Raw genomic sequence first — 16054 nt, 5'->3', positions numbered from 1 at the left:
GGGTCAGGGTAGATCCTTCAGAGGCAGGATAGTGTAATGGTTGGGAGCTCTCATCTCTGGAGTCAGACAAACGTGGTTCGAATCCTGGCTTTGCCAATTTACTAATGGGGCAAATTTGGACAAGTTATTCAGCTTCTTTGGGCCCTAATTTTCTCATTTATAAAATGAGATGATATGAAAAGGGTTGTTGAAAGACAAAATGAGATGATGCCTGTAAAATCCTTGGAAAAGTGTTTGACACATAGTAAGTACTCGATAGATGTCAGGTGGTGTTTATAATTATTATTATTATTCTTTATCATGTGATTACTGTTATTTTACTGCATCTCCAAGGAGGAAATTGAGAGCCAAGTTCATTTCAAGCAAGGCTTGTAACTTCTACCATCCATACAATGCTTTGCAATCCCAGGTTGCCAGCATAGTCAAGTCTAGGCTGGATCTCCGGCCTCCCCACCTCCCATTTTGGACTGCTCTATGGATGTGCCATCAGGCTGAGCTATGACAAGCATCTCTCAGCCCCTGCTCACAGAAGCTGTGCTCTGACCCTCCAGGCATGGTCCCTGCTCAGGGACTAAAAGCCATCCCTCCTGTTCCCCCTTCCTCCTACCAGACACACCATGCTGCCAGGAGCAGTGGGACAGTACAACGCCACCAGCTCTTCGTTACTGCCTTGGCATCGTACTTTCACACACCAGTTGGTTTGCAGGTGCAGAGGAGAAGGGCAAGAGCTCCTGGAAGACTGTGGCCAGAGGGCTTTTCTATCCTACGGGGTCCCTTGGCCCAAGGAATGCTCAATTACTGCAAATCTAGGATTTGAGTCTCATAAGGACAGAAAAGCAAGGGGAAGGAGGCACCGCTGGGACTCTGGCAGGGAGCTGGAGCCATATACCTTAGAACCTAGAAGGTTCTGCCCAGTCTTGGGGCTCCTAAGAAGACCAAGTACTGCTCAACTGATTTCTCTTCCTTTTGTTTTCTTACATGTTTATTATTTATTTTGAGAGAGAGAGAGAGAGAGAGAGAGAGAGAGAGAGAGAGAGAGAGAATCCTAACCAGGCTCCATGCTGTGAGTGCAGAGCCTGACGTGGGGCTCAATCTCACGAAACGTGAGATCATGACCTGAGCTGAAATCAAGAGTGGGGTGCTCAACTGACTGAGCTGCTCAGGTGCCACTCTCTCTTCTTAAATATACAGAGAGAACCTGCTAGCAGAGACAAACATGACCTAGTTTGGGCATGCTCATCTGGAGGGATGTAGGTCTTTCGATCCATGGTGTGGCTACTGAGATCTCGGACCGAACACTGTAAAATAAATAAATAAATAAATAAATAAATAACAACAACAACTATACTATAGCCCTTAGGGCTTAGTGAACATTTAAAATGTGCCAACTCTATGATGATAGTCTTAAATGCGTTATCTCAGTCAGTACTCACAATAACTCTATAAGGTATTATGTCACCTAACAGATGGCCTATCTGAGGCTCAGAGAGGTCAGGTAACTTGTTCATGGTCACACAGTTTAGCAAGAATTGGATCCAAAAGAGAATGGAAACTCGGACCATCCAGCAATAAATCTCTGGGAACTTAGCCACTTTCTGCTGAGAAGCACGTGTTTGGCCAGAAGACAGAGTTGCTTTCAACCCCTCCTCAGCCCTACCCGCTTTCCATACAGAGTCACAGCATTCTCCCTGTGCCATCTGGGGCCTCACACCTTTACTGAGCTTCTCCAAGGTTATAAAATTCTCTGGTCCATCCAATCATGCCAGGACCCCCAGTGAGTCTCTGTCTTCTCTCTTGCCAGTATATCAGAGAGCCTTCAGAATGAAAGAATAGAAAGCTGCTTTCATTTTGCCACTTCTACAAGATGCTCAGGTAGGAATGTGTTAGTAGCCTGAAAACTGGGCCATGATAGCCCTATAGCCATTAAAACAGATCTATGTATATATACGTATCTATACGCACACGTACGTGTATATATGTGGATATGTATGCCATGTATATGAACATGTATACACATATAATATAAATACTCTTTCTATGACTCAGTAAAGTAATTTGTATTTTATATTTTGGAAATAAACTAGCCCATAATTAGTTTCTTGCTCTGAATGAGACCTCAGGACAAAAAACATGGTTTGCTCCTGCCGTGAGGGTGAAAACACACTGGGAACAATCAGAGTCACAGAGTAGATCTGAAGCAGGGCTCAGCCTGCATTCCCTGTCCCCAGCCCCAGAGGACTGAAGAGTCAAAGTCATGGTCTGCCCTCTTCCCAACTCCTTTATTCATTCAACCACATCATCCCCGAACTGCCACAGAATTGGCTGCCTCGTGGGTATTTTTACTCCTCAAGCCAGAGGAGCAATTAGGCATTTTAAATAATTACTTTTGTGATGACGGCGATATTCAGACCATTCTCGGTCCTTAATCAAAGTTACCAGCAGGTGAATTCACAGCATTTGCCCTGAGGATATTCCACCAGCTTCCTGACTTCCTGTTTCAATATGACTGTCATTTCAAAAGAACTGCTCCCAAAGAGGAGAAAAGAAAATTCATGTACGTGTGAAATTTAACTGAATGTAAGACAGGCAATAATTCATGTTTTCCAAATGAATCAAAATGTGAATCAAGCTTGGGGAATGTATTTGATCCTCTTGGGATTACATCACAGGTAATTTCATACCCTCATAATGTGTTTTGAAATAGACATTTCACGTTCCCAGGGGCAATATCTGAAGCATTATTCCTGTGCTTTCAAGCGTTTTCATGAGTGATGATGCAGTGTTGGGAAGCCAAGTGTTGATCCATTATAGATACACTTTACTGACTGTAAGCCATTTGGAAATATACATATCATGCTGATCTTTATCATTCTTGGTGCCAGACTCATACAAGACGCAGATACTGACAGAGGACAGGCACCAAAGTTGATTAAAAAATTGCTTTATATGACCTCCAGGGGCTTTATCCCTTTCAGATATGACAAACTAAGAATAGGGCAAGTTTTGAATCTTCAAAGGTCATAGAGCCTTTGGAAACTAGGGCTCTCTTCTCCCAAAAATGCACATTCACACCTTGCTTTGCATATATTTTTGTGGGCCCCAGGCCCTCTAAAGACCACTGACTCCTACAGATCCCTGTATACTATGGATCTTTAAGAAATCTCTCTTACACTCATGGTAGATTGAAATTTAAAGAAACCTTTGTAGTGGAGTCGGGGCCGGGAGACATAAGTTTATTCTGACACATGAGAGAAAGCCTGAGAGACTCTATTCTTCCCCTGTTACTTGGCACGGACGTTACCCTGTTTCCCTACGGTGATAACAGGAAGAGCCCCACCAACCCCCTCCATCGGCAGTTGAAGTAGGAACAAGGCTTCATTCATTCTGGACCTCTGTTTGGCAATGCAGTAAAGAATTCACCATTTTCCCCACACCCTGAACATCAGTATCTGTCTCCCTGCTAATCCCCTTTCTCCAGTCTAAAACCAAATAATCATAAAATAGAGAGGAAACTGTATAGCAGAAGAAAAACAGGCCTCACTTCCTATTACAACCACAGGTGTCTACAGGTCTTTGGAAAGACCCAGGTGTGGAGACTAGAGCATCCAGGGCTACTCCTAGGATGCTTATTTTCCAACCAGGCTGAAGAGGTCACACAGGTGTCCCTCAAAGTTTGGTCTATAGACCACCCGTACCATCATCACCTAAGGAGGGCTTAAACTTAAAGTTTTCTTGGGTCCCACCCCAAACCTCTGAATCAGGATCTTCCTTTTTAAGAAGCTCCCTTCACCAATCTTTAAGCAATATTACGGTTTAGAACTTCTGGTCCTAGACTCACCTACTTGTCTCCCCTCAAATTTTCACAACAAGATAGCTAACTCCGGGAGATATTATCCTTGAAGGGAACACCTCGGAGTGGAAATCCTCTCAAAGTCAGAGATAACACCTGCAGTCCAGAGAACTCAAGCTCCAAGCCATCTGTGGAGAGCCTATCACATTATTTGCTAACTGGAAATAAAGCAGGCCCTAGTGCTCAGTCCTACTGAATTGTTAAATTCAACAGTGCTCAGCTATTCACAGCTATGAGTCTTTGAAGACCTCAACCAACAAACCTTGCCTCAGAACATAGCCTTTGCAGAGGATTTAGATGACGATCGCTTCCATCACAAAATCTCATGGCTAGCTTACCCAACCCACTCCCCATCTTAGGCTTTCAAAAGATTACTCAACCACCCTAGATTTGAGGCTTCATACCCAAGAAAATTGCTGTCTTAGCCTTCAGTGGCAAGAAATGGTCATCAAGAAATGCTTGTCTTGCTAATATACATATTTACTCATCCCCTTCAGTTAATATACATTTATGGAATGTCTGCTAGATGCTGGGCACTCTGCTAGGTGCTGGGGACACAAAAATGAACAGAACATAGACGCTGCCCTCCCCTGATGGACTATTCAGCAAAGACACCACTTCCGAAACAATGGTAGCTCTTTCCAAAGTCGTCTGAGCTCATTCCCCACCTCCTGATGGGGAGAGAGTGAAGCCAGAGCAGAGGGAGCCAGGCAGCCTGCTGGCGTTTGGAAACAACCAACCTTGGAAAGAACTGTGACTACATTTAAAAGCAGGACGGATTCTCTCTGGCAACCCCATGCCCTTGCCTTCACAGGAAACCCATACTAAGATATCGAACTGGCAGACAGGATAATGCCCTGTCTGTCACAAAGCAGCCTCGGCCAAAACCGATCTCCACTCAGGAGAGAATAAGGTAGTCAGTTGTCTGGCTGGCTGATTGTCCGTCCCCAAGACAATGGCACGTTTCTGTGTGGGAGGGTTAGGAGCAAGCTGTTAACATAAAACCCACCGTAAACAGAGCTGTTAATTCAGTTGCTGGCAGGGTCTTCTGTTATCTTCTGAATACCTCCCAGAGGGTATAAGCCCTACCTTTTCATTTGAGTTGGCAGCAGAGTTATTTTTTTGCACCTGTTGCTCTGCTCCAATAACAACGCAGTTAAGCATTGATTTGTTGGAAAATAAACAGAAAAAGGCAAAGAAAGGCATCTGCCCGAACAGCCTGAGCTGGTTTGACTGAGCATTCATGCCAATTTGTTTTTCCTATAAAAACCAAAGAAAAACCTGTGCTTTCAGTTTGGATGCTCCCTTCCCACTCCCTCAGAAGAAAAGGAGGTATCGAATAGACTGGCCAGAGCTGGCAGGGCCACGAAGCCAGAAGACTGGCTTCCAGTCTTTTTTTTTTTTCATTGGCTGGCTCTGCGAAGGCACTGAGGGGTGTCCAAGATCTGCAGAATGACACGGCCTGCCTCCAGTCAGCCCAGGTTAAGATCATGAATCAGATTAAGAGGGGCAGAGAAGGGGCTGCCAGGATACGATCAAAACCCAAACCCCGCTCTTCCCAATGGTTGACTTCCGAAAGTCAACACGGCTCAGGGAGGAGGTGTGGTCTCCAGGTTACCTCCTAAAGCCGAGACTCAGCGTGTCGAGTCTCAGTCCAGCCTCTCCCACAGATTTCCTCGGTCCAGCCCTGGGCAATAAGCAGAATGTGAAAACCTCTGGTCCCTGGACCATAGTTTTTCCACCAGGGAAACGAGGCTATCCATACCTACCTCGAAGGTGGGCTGTGTAGACTCACTCATGTCCCGCCAAGTGACTTGAGGTCCCACGTCCAATGTGGAAAGGACCCGAGACGTTGAGGATGTGATTTCCGCATTAATTCAAGCATGATTGCACTCCCATTTCTCATCACTCTGTCAATATCACATGATGAGCTCAAGCCCAAAAGGGCCACAAAGAGCTAAACAAATCACTCAAATGTAGATCACAACAACACTAATTAAGCAATGGCATCACTACCCAGCCTTCAACGTACACAATCAGGGAAAGCCTCTCAGTGTCTCTTTCGAAGCCTTGAGAAGCAAGCACAGGACGTGGGCAATGTGTGATGTTCCCCTTGATTACCACCTACCCCCGGCTTTCTCTCAGCCATTCGGTCTTCATCATCACCAGACCACCGGCTCAATGGGGGAGTCACGGCAGCAGGTGGGGCCTCAGAAATGCCGCTTCTCAGGGAGCGTTAAGAACTGGGTGTTCTGACAGGGGAGGGACATGGCTGGCTGAGCATTCCCCAGCATTCTTGTCATGAGCAGGGCGGGAGTGGAGTGCCTCCGAACCAAACTGGGCAGCCAGAAAAATAAAAGATTTAACAACACCCTCAGTTGACTGAAGAAAAAAAAAAAAAAAAAGAAAAAGAAAAAGAAAAAAAAGAAGAAGACCGACTGTGCAGGAATGCGGGAAGGGTGGAGAGAGGTAAGAGGTGGGGATTGGAGCCAGGGAGGGGTTGGGATGTACTGGAACAATGGATTTGACCGTGTCGAGATTCGAGTTTCTTTCCAGGAAAAAACCAAGATGCTGCAGCCAAAGGAAGATCGATAGCCACTAAATGGAGTCTCTCAGACTAATGACAAAACAACAACCAAAACTATGATAGCAACGATAGTTTCTATTTATCGAGCAGTCCTGACGTGCTAGGAGTTGAGCTAGACTTTAAATGATCTCGTTCAATCCTTGCCATAACCCCGGACGTTGGTACTAATAATTATCCCCATTTTACAGCTGAGGAGGCACAAGAGGGTAGGCAACTTGCCCGGGGACACAGAGCTAGTAAATGGGGGACTGGATATATTTCAATAAATGTACGGGGCCGGGAGCGGGGTTCTGGGAACGACAGGAAATGCAACAGAATTCTCTGTAACTTTGAAAACGGATCCTTTGTATTTCTGAAGCGGAAGAGGGTGTCTTTTAGGACCTCATGCTTTTATTTTGGAAATTGAGATTCTTTAAGGACAGCTCCCATAATTTTTCCCCTAAATGTGGATAGGAGGCACACCAATCAGCCTGGTGGCATACTACGAAACGTGCCTTTGGTGTCCATCAGCCCAGATACTACAGACACAGTAGCACATGGCCCCTCAAACCCATCTGTCAAACTTTAGTCTGGCTTCTCGTCGAAAGCCCCCCATTGACCCAGGGGTTGGGCTTGGCTGCTCGAAGCCACCTCAGACTTATTAGCCATGATAAAAGAGCGGTCATAACAACAAGGAAAAAAACACTGTTGAAAAATTAAGGGGAAATTATGGCTCCTTTGGAAGAGCACCTTATGCCTGAGCCGTCACACATAGGTCCTGATGACAGACCTGCTGTGTTGTAGACATCACACCAATGAAAGAAAGGACGTGGATGTGTCATTTAGAGCCTGAATCCAATCACTCTGACAAACGAATCTAGGAAAGGTCCCCCATCTTCCACCAGGTCCATGATCCTGGGACAGTTTGTAAAAACAGAGCTGTAAAATGCAGACAGAACCTCATAAAGCTTATTCCATGATCATCTTTGAACTTGAGAAGCAAATGCTATTTGAATTTCCTCACAGACTAGGGGATCTCCTCTTTAGAAGTAGGGCTTTCTTTTCCCACAGATAACCATTAAATGACAGTGGGCAAGAAAGCCAAGTTCATTCATAGCACCTTCCTACAAGAATGACAGGCTCTCGGCACACCGGGGCTCATTTTCCCTTGCAGAGCACACTTTGGAAAATAAAAAAATGAAGACAACTCATCAGCAAACCTAGGCAGCTCCCTACCAGAAAGGTAGGGAACCAGGTGCCTTCCAGCCTGTTACTCAGACATTCCTCCAGTTGCTTCAGAGGAAAGAAATCTTTGATGTTCAAAAAGAAAAAAAAAAAAAAAAGAAAAAAATCATAAAACTCACCAACTCAGAAACTACAGCCTCCCTCTGTGACAGGCCTCAGCTTTCCACCAAAGGTCAGCTAGATGAGTAAGGAGGAACAGGGGGATCTCCACAGTAGAGTCCCAGCTTCCGGGTATCAGGAGTTGTCACACATGACAACATCGTCACATCCAGAGACGGACCAAGCTACATAATTCACAGGGCTTGGCGCAAAAGGAAAACGCAGAGCCCCTTGTTCAAACTGTGTGAATTTCAGAGCATGAAACCAAGCACAGAACCTTTCTAAATGTGGAGCCCTGCGTTACTGCACAGGTTGTATACTGAGGACATTGGCCCTGTCGGGGGGTCAGTCCCATCCCCTGTCTTCACCTGCATCAATACTCAATCAACATGGGGAGAAGAGGGAAATCTTTTGTCATTGCCCCAGGAATGATCTCCTGGAGCATTTGGTAGTATTAAGTAAAATATGACATTGAACATGCCTTAATAACACCTAGCTTATGGCAGGCACCCAACAAATGTTAGCTGTTATTACTATTACTATTATTATTATTATTAATTATGATTAATCATTATTTTCATTATGCCGAGGTCCCTCCACAACTCCAAAGCTACCCATAGGCAAAAGCAAAGAGTGGGAAGAACATATACCCCTGTTTTTACAGAGACCATCTATTAGCTGAAGTCATTCAGAAATCATTTCACAGGCCCTGTGCAAGAGAATGATCTAAATTAAGGGTTCCTAGCCTTTTACTTATATACATAGACCCATTTTTCAGTCTGGTATTGACCTACGGACCCTTCCTCAAAATAATGCTTTTAAATGACAAACTAAAATAGCAAGATTAGAAAGGAAGCTTATATTGAAATACAACGATCGACTTTTTAAAGACTTTTACAATTAATGTGATATAATAATAATATATATGCTTCTTAACACATTAAATAAGAATATCTAGTACAGGTCAAACAACCTCCATGGCATCAAAATCATGATGAACATCAATATTTTGAGGCATCTGCAACAGGTGTAATGTATATAAAAATGTCTGTAATTTCTCTTGGTGATAGTCAACTACAGCTAACACTACTGTAGAATTTTGCCTACATTTACATTGAAAGAAAAGGTCAGATTTTAGTTAGATGATTAAAAACAAAAATATCATTTTTTTTTCCACATCCAGGTTGACAAACTACCTGTATTTTCTCCATGTACACCAGGAGCCTCTTGGATCCCAGGTTAGAGTCTTGCTGTTTTATTAACAGCAAACACTTCTTGTTCAACTCAAATAGCCTCTAGATACCGTTTCCACATGACTACAAGTGTCATCTGAACAATTTACCAAGAGGCAGACCCCTGTTGGGTCTGGCAATGGTATCTTGGCAATTGTTTTCAAAGCCTCCAGAACACCCAGGGTGGCGGTTAGTACACATCTGGAGGTAATATCAAGAATTTTAGGGGCGGGCAATGGTCTATGAGGTTGCAGCTAGTCAAGTGAACTGCCTTGTGGGGGATCAGCTTTTTCTGGAGGCCCCTTCTATGGCAGGTATCAAGACACATGGATAGGAACATGCTGTGTGCCCGCACCAAGCCTTGCTTGGAACTCCCATAGGCGGTGGCGTGCAGCCAGCTTAGGACAAGCTCCATCTGGAAGCCCCCCATTAACATGGTTCATTCCATGTCCCTGCTGCCTGCCTTCTCCAGTGAAAACCTTATGGCATTTATTTTCATGGGCTAAGTGCAAAACCAATGTTGATCACTTTGAAAACAAAATCCCGGAATTATCCATCCACTCTCACCCAGTCAAGAGTCTTTGAGAACACCCCTATTGAGGACTTAGCCTCAATTTCCATTCCACAAATTACTAATTATTTACTTACAAGCATTTGTCCAGGTGTTTTTAGATTGGGGGGGGTGGTGGCTCTAATTTAATCCTCACAATAGCCATGTGCAGATGTTATTAACCTCATTTTCCAGAAAGGAAACTTAGAGTCTAGAGCTTGCATAACTCACCCAGAGTCCCTCAGCTACTCAGTGGCAGGGTCACATTTGAACCCAGGTACTCTGACTCTACACCTGGTGTTCTCTGTGCCACATTCCAGCTGCTTCCAGGCAACGAAAAACTCACAGCCTCCTGCCCGTTCTGATACACAAGTGGTCAAAGTCTACTCTTCATCAGTGTTCCTCAACCCACAGCCTTCTGGCTGGTGGAGTTAAGTTGGGTGAAAGATGAGCTAAGTGCTGTCTGAGTTTCTAGGGGACACAATTGAGACAGAGGCTGAACTTGGGGCCGAATCTAAAGCCCCTTTCAAAGACAAAACAAGTCTTGTGAGTAGTCACCACGAAGACAGTGCCGAAAATAGCCTTCACCTTCCAGATCTCACTTACCATGTCCACCAAAATATATCATTTGCCCTATTGAGGGAGGTTTGTTTTGAAAGGTTCCTAAGAGGGATCCCAAAATAATCTCCACAAGACAGTCATATTCTCCAAGCTCCATGGTCATACACAAAAAATGGAAGACCCCCTTCGTATTCCAAGAAAGAGCCAATACACTGTTAGAAGAAATTTGTATCAAGCTGAGAAAGGGCTGGCAGGGTGATGGAAATTTCTCATATCACGGTTGGGCCAATAAGGGCCCAGCCCCCAAGATTGTTCATTTTGTGTTCATGACATAGAGTGAGGTGGAAGGGACAAAAGATGCAATTTTAAGGTCACCACAATCACATCAACTTCAAAAAAAAAGTGCATCGAGACAAGGCCATACAAAAGTAAAAATACATAGCTATGTTAAAATAACGGGCTTAATCAGGTGGTCTATTAAGCATAATAATCCAAATATTATAGAAGGCACTTCATTCTCTTTTTATTTTTGGCTTCGTTTTCCTCAGACAACATGTTCAAATGCCCCCATGCTGGCCATATTTTAAATAAACAGGCAGATACTCTTAATAGTGTTGAAGATGCTTCTGAGAAGGACAGAGAAGGAGGCTCTAAGGACAAGGGTGTGTGGAAAGACCGGAAGAGAAGAGGTAATGTGAATCCGATGAACCAGAACAGGGGGCCCAGCCCATAAAACAAACCAAAGACAGAGTGTGGTTAGGTGCTAGTGAAATCAATTTTCAAAGGGGTGTTTTACAGGGTGTCTCTTTTAAAACAAGGCCAATTAGAACCCCTGGAGCCTCTTTAAATGGGCCACTCCGCTTGACCCTGTTGTAAGCTCTGGCTGCTCCAGAGTCATGCTGAGGCCCTCTGAGAGCACCAAGTCTCCAGGTTGGCTGCCCGGGGGCTGGGCCAGCCACACTCCCCTTCTGATTACCTCTTGGGTCTTCCTCTAGAACGAGTGAGTCCATATCCATCCAATCTACCCAATCATCCATGGGCAATCAGTCAAGCAAGCTGATCAGCACCACGCAAATGGAGTAGACTCCACGGGTGCCTGAATGTTCGCCTTTCAGCGGGCCACTTTGGTGTTTTACGGAAGATATCATTAGAGTCCCTGCTTGTGTCCACTGGCTGCCACAAAACACCTGGTTTTCATCCACTTCTATACTTCCACCAACTTTGGACACATGAGGCGAATCGATAAAGACGGGACGTTGCCACGGGAACAGATACTAACACCCTTCATAAAGACTCCAGGAATCTGATCTTAATACCTCCACCAGGTATATCCCTCAGCCAAAGTTCTGAAGACCTTAAGGAAGCCATTGAAGGGCTCCTACTGCCTTCCTTTCCCATCTCATCCTTAGGAGGGCAGCTCCCACCCCTTCTCAGCTGCTGCCACTCAAGCTAAACCAGCTGACCACTAGGCTTACCTGCTTTCTCCCGGTCATCAGAATCTGAGGGTGGAAATGCATCTTAAAGATAATCGGGTTCAAACTCCTTTGTTTGAATGAGGAAATGGAAGCCCAGAAAGCTGGAGCGTGCTGGTCTGGGCACACAGCTTTGCCAGGACTGGACAACCAGGTCTCCTGACTTCCAGTCCCGTATACTGCCTTGTACACACTGTGCCCCAATCATTCAAAAGCGTAAGTCTGAAATTCTTCAGGGAAGATTCTTAAAGAAATATCCTATCCGCGCCCACTCCCCCCCCCCCCCCGCCCCCGCCGAAGTCCAATAAACTTTTTGTCAAATAACTCTGAGGGATCTGTGGACATTTCTATTCCAGCACATCTCGGCTTCCTGACATCAATGCCATTTGGCCTGAACATACCTCTCATCCTAATATTAGCTGCTGCGGGAGCCATTCTCCCCACTGCACTGTTTCCTGCATAACCTAAGAGTCTGGCCCTTTAAAACCCTGTTCAATTGAAACAAACAGAATAGTCACCTATTTCTAGCAAGAGCCTGCACCTTAAAACAGATCATATAATTTAAAATCATACTATTAAAAATTAGAGGGGCGCCTCGGTGGCTCAGTCGGTTAAGCGGCCGACTTCGGCTCAGGTCATGATCTCACAGTTTGTGAGTTCGAGCCCCGCGTCGGGCTCTGTGCTGACAGCTCAGAGCCTGGACCCTGCTTCAGGTTCTGTGTCTCCCTCTCTCTCTGCCCCTCCCCTGCTCATGCTCTGTCTCTCTCTGTCTCAAAAAATAAATAAACATTAAAAAAATTTTTTTTAAATTAGATAAGAAAACATTAAGAAAAATTTAGTATCTTCCTCATCTCCTCAGTTATTCAGCAACAGATTTAAGAGAACACTGGCAAGATATGGCTGCCTTCCTGCCTCTGTCTTCAGATGACAATCCCCCCCACCACGTACTCAGTTTACCCAAGCCGAAAGCCACCGCACTTCATCGGTTACTCAGGAACAAAGCCAGGGTGAGAACTCGTGGTCTCTAAACAGAGAGCCTGAAGTGGAGTCAATGCCTCCCCACCAGGGCCCCACCCACAACAGAAATGACTGTCGCTTCAATTTTACCAGAAAGAGCTGTCAACAAAAGAAACAGGCTGAAACAGCAGCAAAAAGGTGTCACTGAAAATCAGGTTCCAAGTTTGTATTTGGTCCCTTAAAATTGTGGCACTGCTTCTCAAGTGTGCTGGCAGGTTCTGCCGTGGCATTCTTGGTATCCACCCCACCCCATCTCCCACAGGTCTTTGAAAATCACATCTGTTAGAAAGGGTGTGGGGATGCCTCCGTCTGGAGAAAGGGGAACAGACTGGCTTTTTACTGATTTGTATAAACCTCTCCGTCTATGCTTGCTGTTTCACATCAGGCAAGGTTCTTACACTGGGCTTTCAGAAGAGCGAGGGGGTCTGAAAAACACAGCCCAGTGCTAAAATTCCCTAATTTAGGGGATCGGGGAAGGACGAGGAGGAAATAAAATATTGCAAGATTGCAGAGAGCTAAATTGTCCTTCCTGAAAGTGAACTTTGGCCCAGAGCACTCACGTTTGGACCTAGGACCTGATAGGAGTTCCTTCCAGTTTCCAATGAGTTGATTGGATGCATTATCTCAGCCTCTCAAGGGGTCAAAAAGATATTGAAAGAGGATCTGGGTAAATTGACGGGGGCATAAACACAGAACTATAAGTGTGAGTGTAGGACTTTTCAGAGGTTCAGAAAGGCCCCAGACGTTTCCATTTGGGGAGCTCACGATATATTAAAAAATGGAAAAAAATAATGAAAACAACATTGTTTGAATTTAACAAATAGATGCTTTTCAACACAAAAGAACAAATATAATTGAATTTTAGATCTTCCATACATACGAGGCCTGTATCAAATTCATTGCCCTGCCCACGGTCACCCTAGAAAGGGCCTGGCTAACACTGCCATCTTGAACAACAACGCGAGAGAACTCCCAGCAGAGTTACTCCCTCCAAGTTACCTTCTTTTAAAATGCCTCCGCAAAATACTTCGGAAACATGCAGAAGGATTGTCTCCATTATATTTGTAAATTTTTTCAAATGTGATCACAGACTTCCAAAAGACCCTCATTTCATGTTCCCATTGTTTTTAAAAGCTGTCCACATCAGCCATTAGCAGTTGGTGTAGAAAAGATGTGACCCTACACAACTTTGTGTTATAAGAACACGGAATGGATGAATTATTTCACAGCCTCGGAATTCTAGATCTCATAAAGAGGACAAGCGAAGAAGCCTTCCGCAACTCCAAATACAGTTATTAAAATTATTCTTGAAATCTTTTAAGAGCCTTTTTCTGGTAGGGTCTCTAGCCCACGAAACGTTTCCTAATGACTTCGTCTTTCCTATTGGAAATTAGCGCTTCCCTCGACCTCGTGGAATTAGCGCATGACCACTCGTGATCCCCGGCTACCCGTTTACACACAGAAAGGCTCTATCTGAACACATCCTCACACCCATGCCTACAGAACCATTTCCTGAATTAGACCTTCCATCGGAAAGTTCTCAATCCGGTCACTTACTTACACTTCCACCGGGAATATACTAAATCCACTCAAAGACAGATGGTGAAAATGTTACTTCCCAACACCATGTTGTCATGTACCAACAAGATTAATTCCCCATTGTTCCCAGTTCCATCCACACTGAGGCCAACACTTCTCCATGGTGTCCAAACAATATTAAAAGAGTCCCTGTTTTGGAAGGCATTTGGTGCTGCTGACTCACAACTGCCTGTCTGGTCTCAGTAGCCCATTATGGCACAAACAAAGGGTTAATCTGTCCCCTTGCAATATGGCAAAACTCTTTGCCAATTTTTTTTTTTTTTCTGTACAGAGCCATTTTTAGGTGTACATTTCTCCCCAGTGCCCTTGCCTACCTGGACCGCCCGACCACTTTCTCCAGTGTGGATGCGTGCGCCATTGCCCGTTCCCAGCCATTTTCCAACAACAGAACGTATTACAGACCAATCTGCCTTCCCCTACAACCAATGAGTCAGAAAAATTACCGACAGAAGACCTCTCTCGAAAGTGAGGATGCGTGCTCCGAGCCCCAACAGCTATTTAACCAACCAGCTTTTCATTGAGCTATATCAGGGTCACCTGTCCCTAGCTTCCTTTTTGTTTCAGAACTCAGCCCAGGGAAATGGCTTTGTCACGCAGAGGGAACCCAAGGGGCTTTTAAATCCACAGTGATTGGAAGTCCGAACTCAATGCAGCCAGTTCACAGATAATATCCAAAGAAGCCCGGCTGCCTTCCAAAATAAAATTCTAATAAGACCCAGTGAGGTGAGCGCAGGTGAGGCGAGCTTCACTTCCTGCCAGCTGCCTCCGGGAGTCTGTTTTATTTTCATCTGTCTGCTTCAAGGCAGGCTTCTCTTTCCACTCAGGTGTTTGAACTCCAGATTCAAAAGAAGGTTTAAAAATAAAGACTTACCTCATTTACCTAACGATTCTGGGTGGGAAATCCAATAGCTGTGGCTAATGGAGGGGAGGCAGCATGTAGCACTCACACCAGCTCCTACAGGGATAGGGAACCAGGGGTGATATCACGTCTGAGCCCTCATCAGAGTGGAGATAAATGCATATGACAATAATTTTAAATCATTTTGTAGGATGTTAAGCAATAAGCCACCAACCGGGAATTCCCTAAGTCACTTCCCCCTCTGCTGATTGGCCGCCGGGCTCTTGAAAAAAATAAAATAAAGGATTACAAACATTGGCTCATTTGCATTTGGCCAACTCACACGTTAGTGTTCAAACAAAACAGGTCTAACCAGGTTATGCCTGTGTCTCAAGAACAGAGAGACAACCTGTTAATGGATGAGGAATTGATTTGGTGGTGACTGTTCTTTTCAGCTTAGAGGCTGTTTCAGGTGAAAAGCACCGTGCTGGCTCCCCCAGAACACCATCAGGAAGGGTGCACGTAAAAGCAAACTAAGCAGAAGTTCAAATCTGGAGGAAATGATGGGGGGGGGGCCCTTAAACACCTGTCTTGTGTACTAATCTGTATTTAGTCCACTCTCCTTTGGCATCAAGATCAGTGCCCTGGCTGTGCAGGTACCAGATTCTGAAGCGGCTCTCTCCAGGTGCCATGATTGTCTCTTTGACAGTGACCCTTGGCAATTTCCATGGACTTTGAAAAACCAATCTCTCCCCTGGCCCCAGATAAGAGCTTTGGGAAGTTTGAAGGGAGAGTCCTGAGAGAGAGGGTTGAATCTGAGTTGTTCAGGTGGAACAGTCAACTCTCAACAATGCAAGAGCTGACTATCCAGTTGGTGGCTTATCCAGGTTCTTATTCTTTCTTGATACTTACATGGTCTTTTTTTACTATATTATTGATGCTCCCTGGATGTCTCCCTAGGAGCTAGAGAGAAAAAGACCAAGATGCTGAAACTGGAAATAAAAGAGAGCAATTTGGACAAGAAA

General features: G+C 44.9%; 1 protein-coding gene across 2 annotated transcripts in view; it reads right to left on the bottom strand.

The window, feature by feature from the left end:
* The window catches only part of EHF (ETS homologous factor), a 36687-nt gene extending 21469 nt beyond the window's left edge, over positions 1-15218 (bottom strand). For both annotated transcript variants that reach the window (XM_015537503.2, XM_042958619.1), the window contains exon 1: positions 15063-15218. The gene's annotated coding sequence lies outside the window, so the exon portion shown is untranslated. The remainder of the gene's footprint in view (positions 1-15062) is intronic.
* Positions 15219-16054: the final 836 nt, after the last annotated feature.

This window comes from Panthera tigris, chromosome D1, assembly GCF_018350195.1.
Source record: "Panthera tigris isolate Pti1 chromosome D1, P.tigris_Pti1_mat1.1, whole genome shotgun sequence".
In the NCBI taxonomy this organism is placed as follows: Eukaryota; Metazoa; Chordata; class Mammalia; order Carnivora; family Felidae; genus Panthera; species Panthera tigris.
Note: the sequence above shows the minus strand (reverse complement) of the source record. Positions and strands in the feature narration are given on the sequence as shown.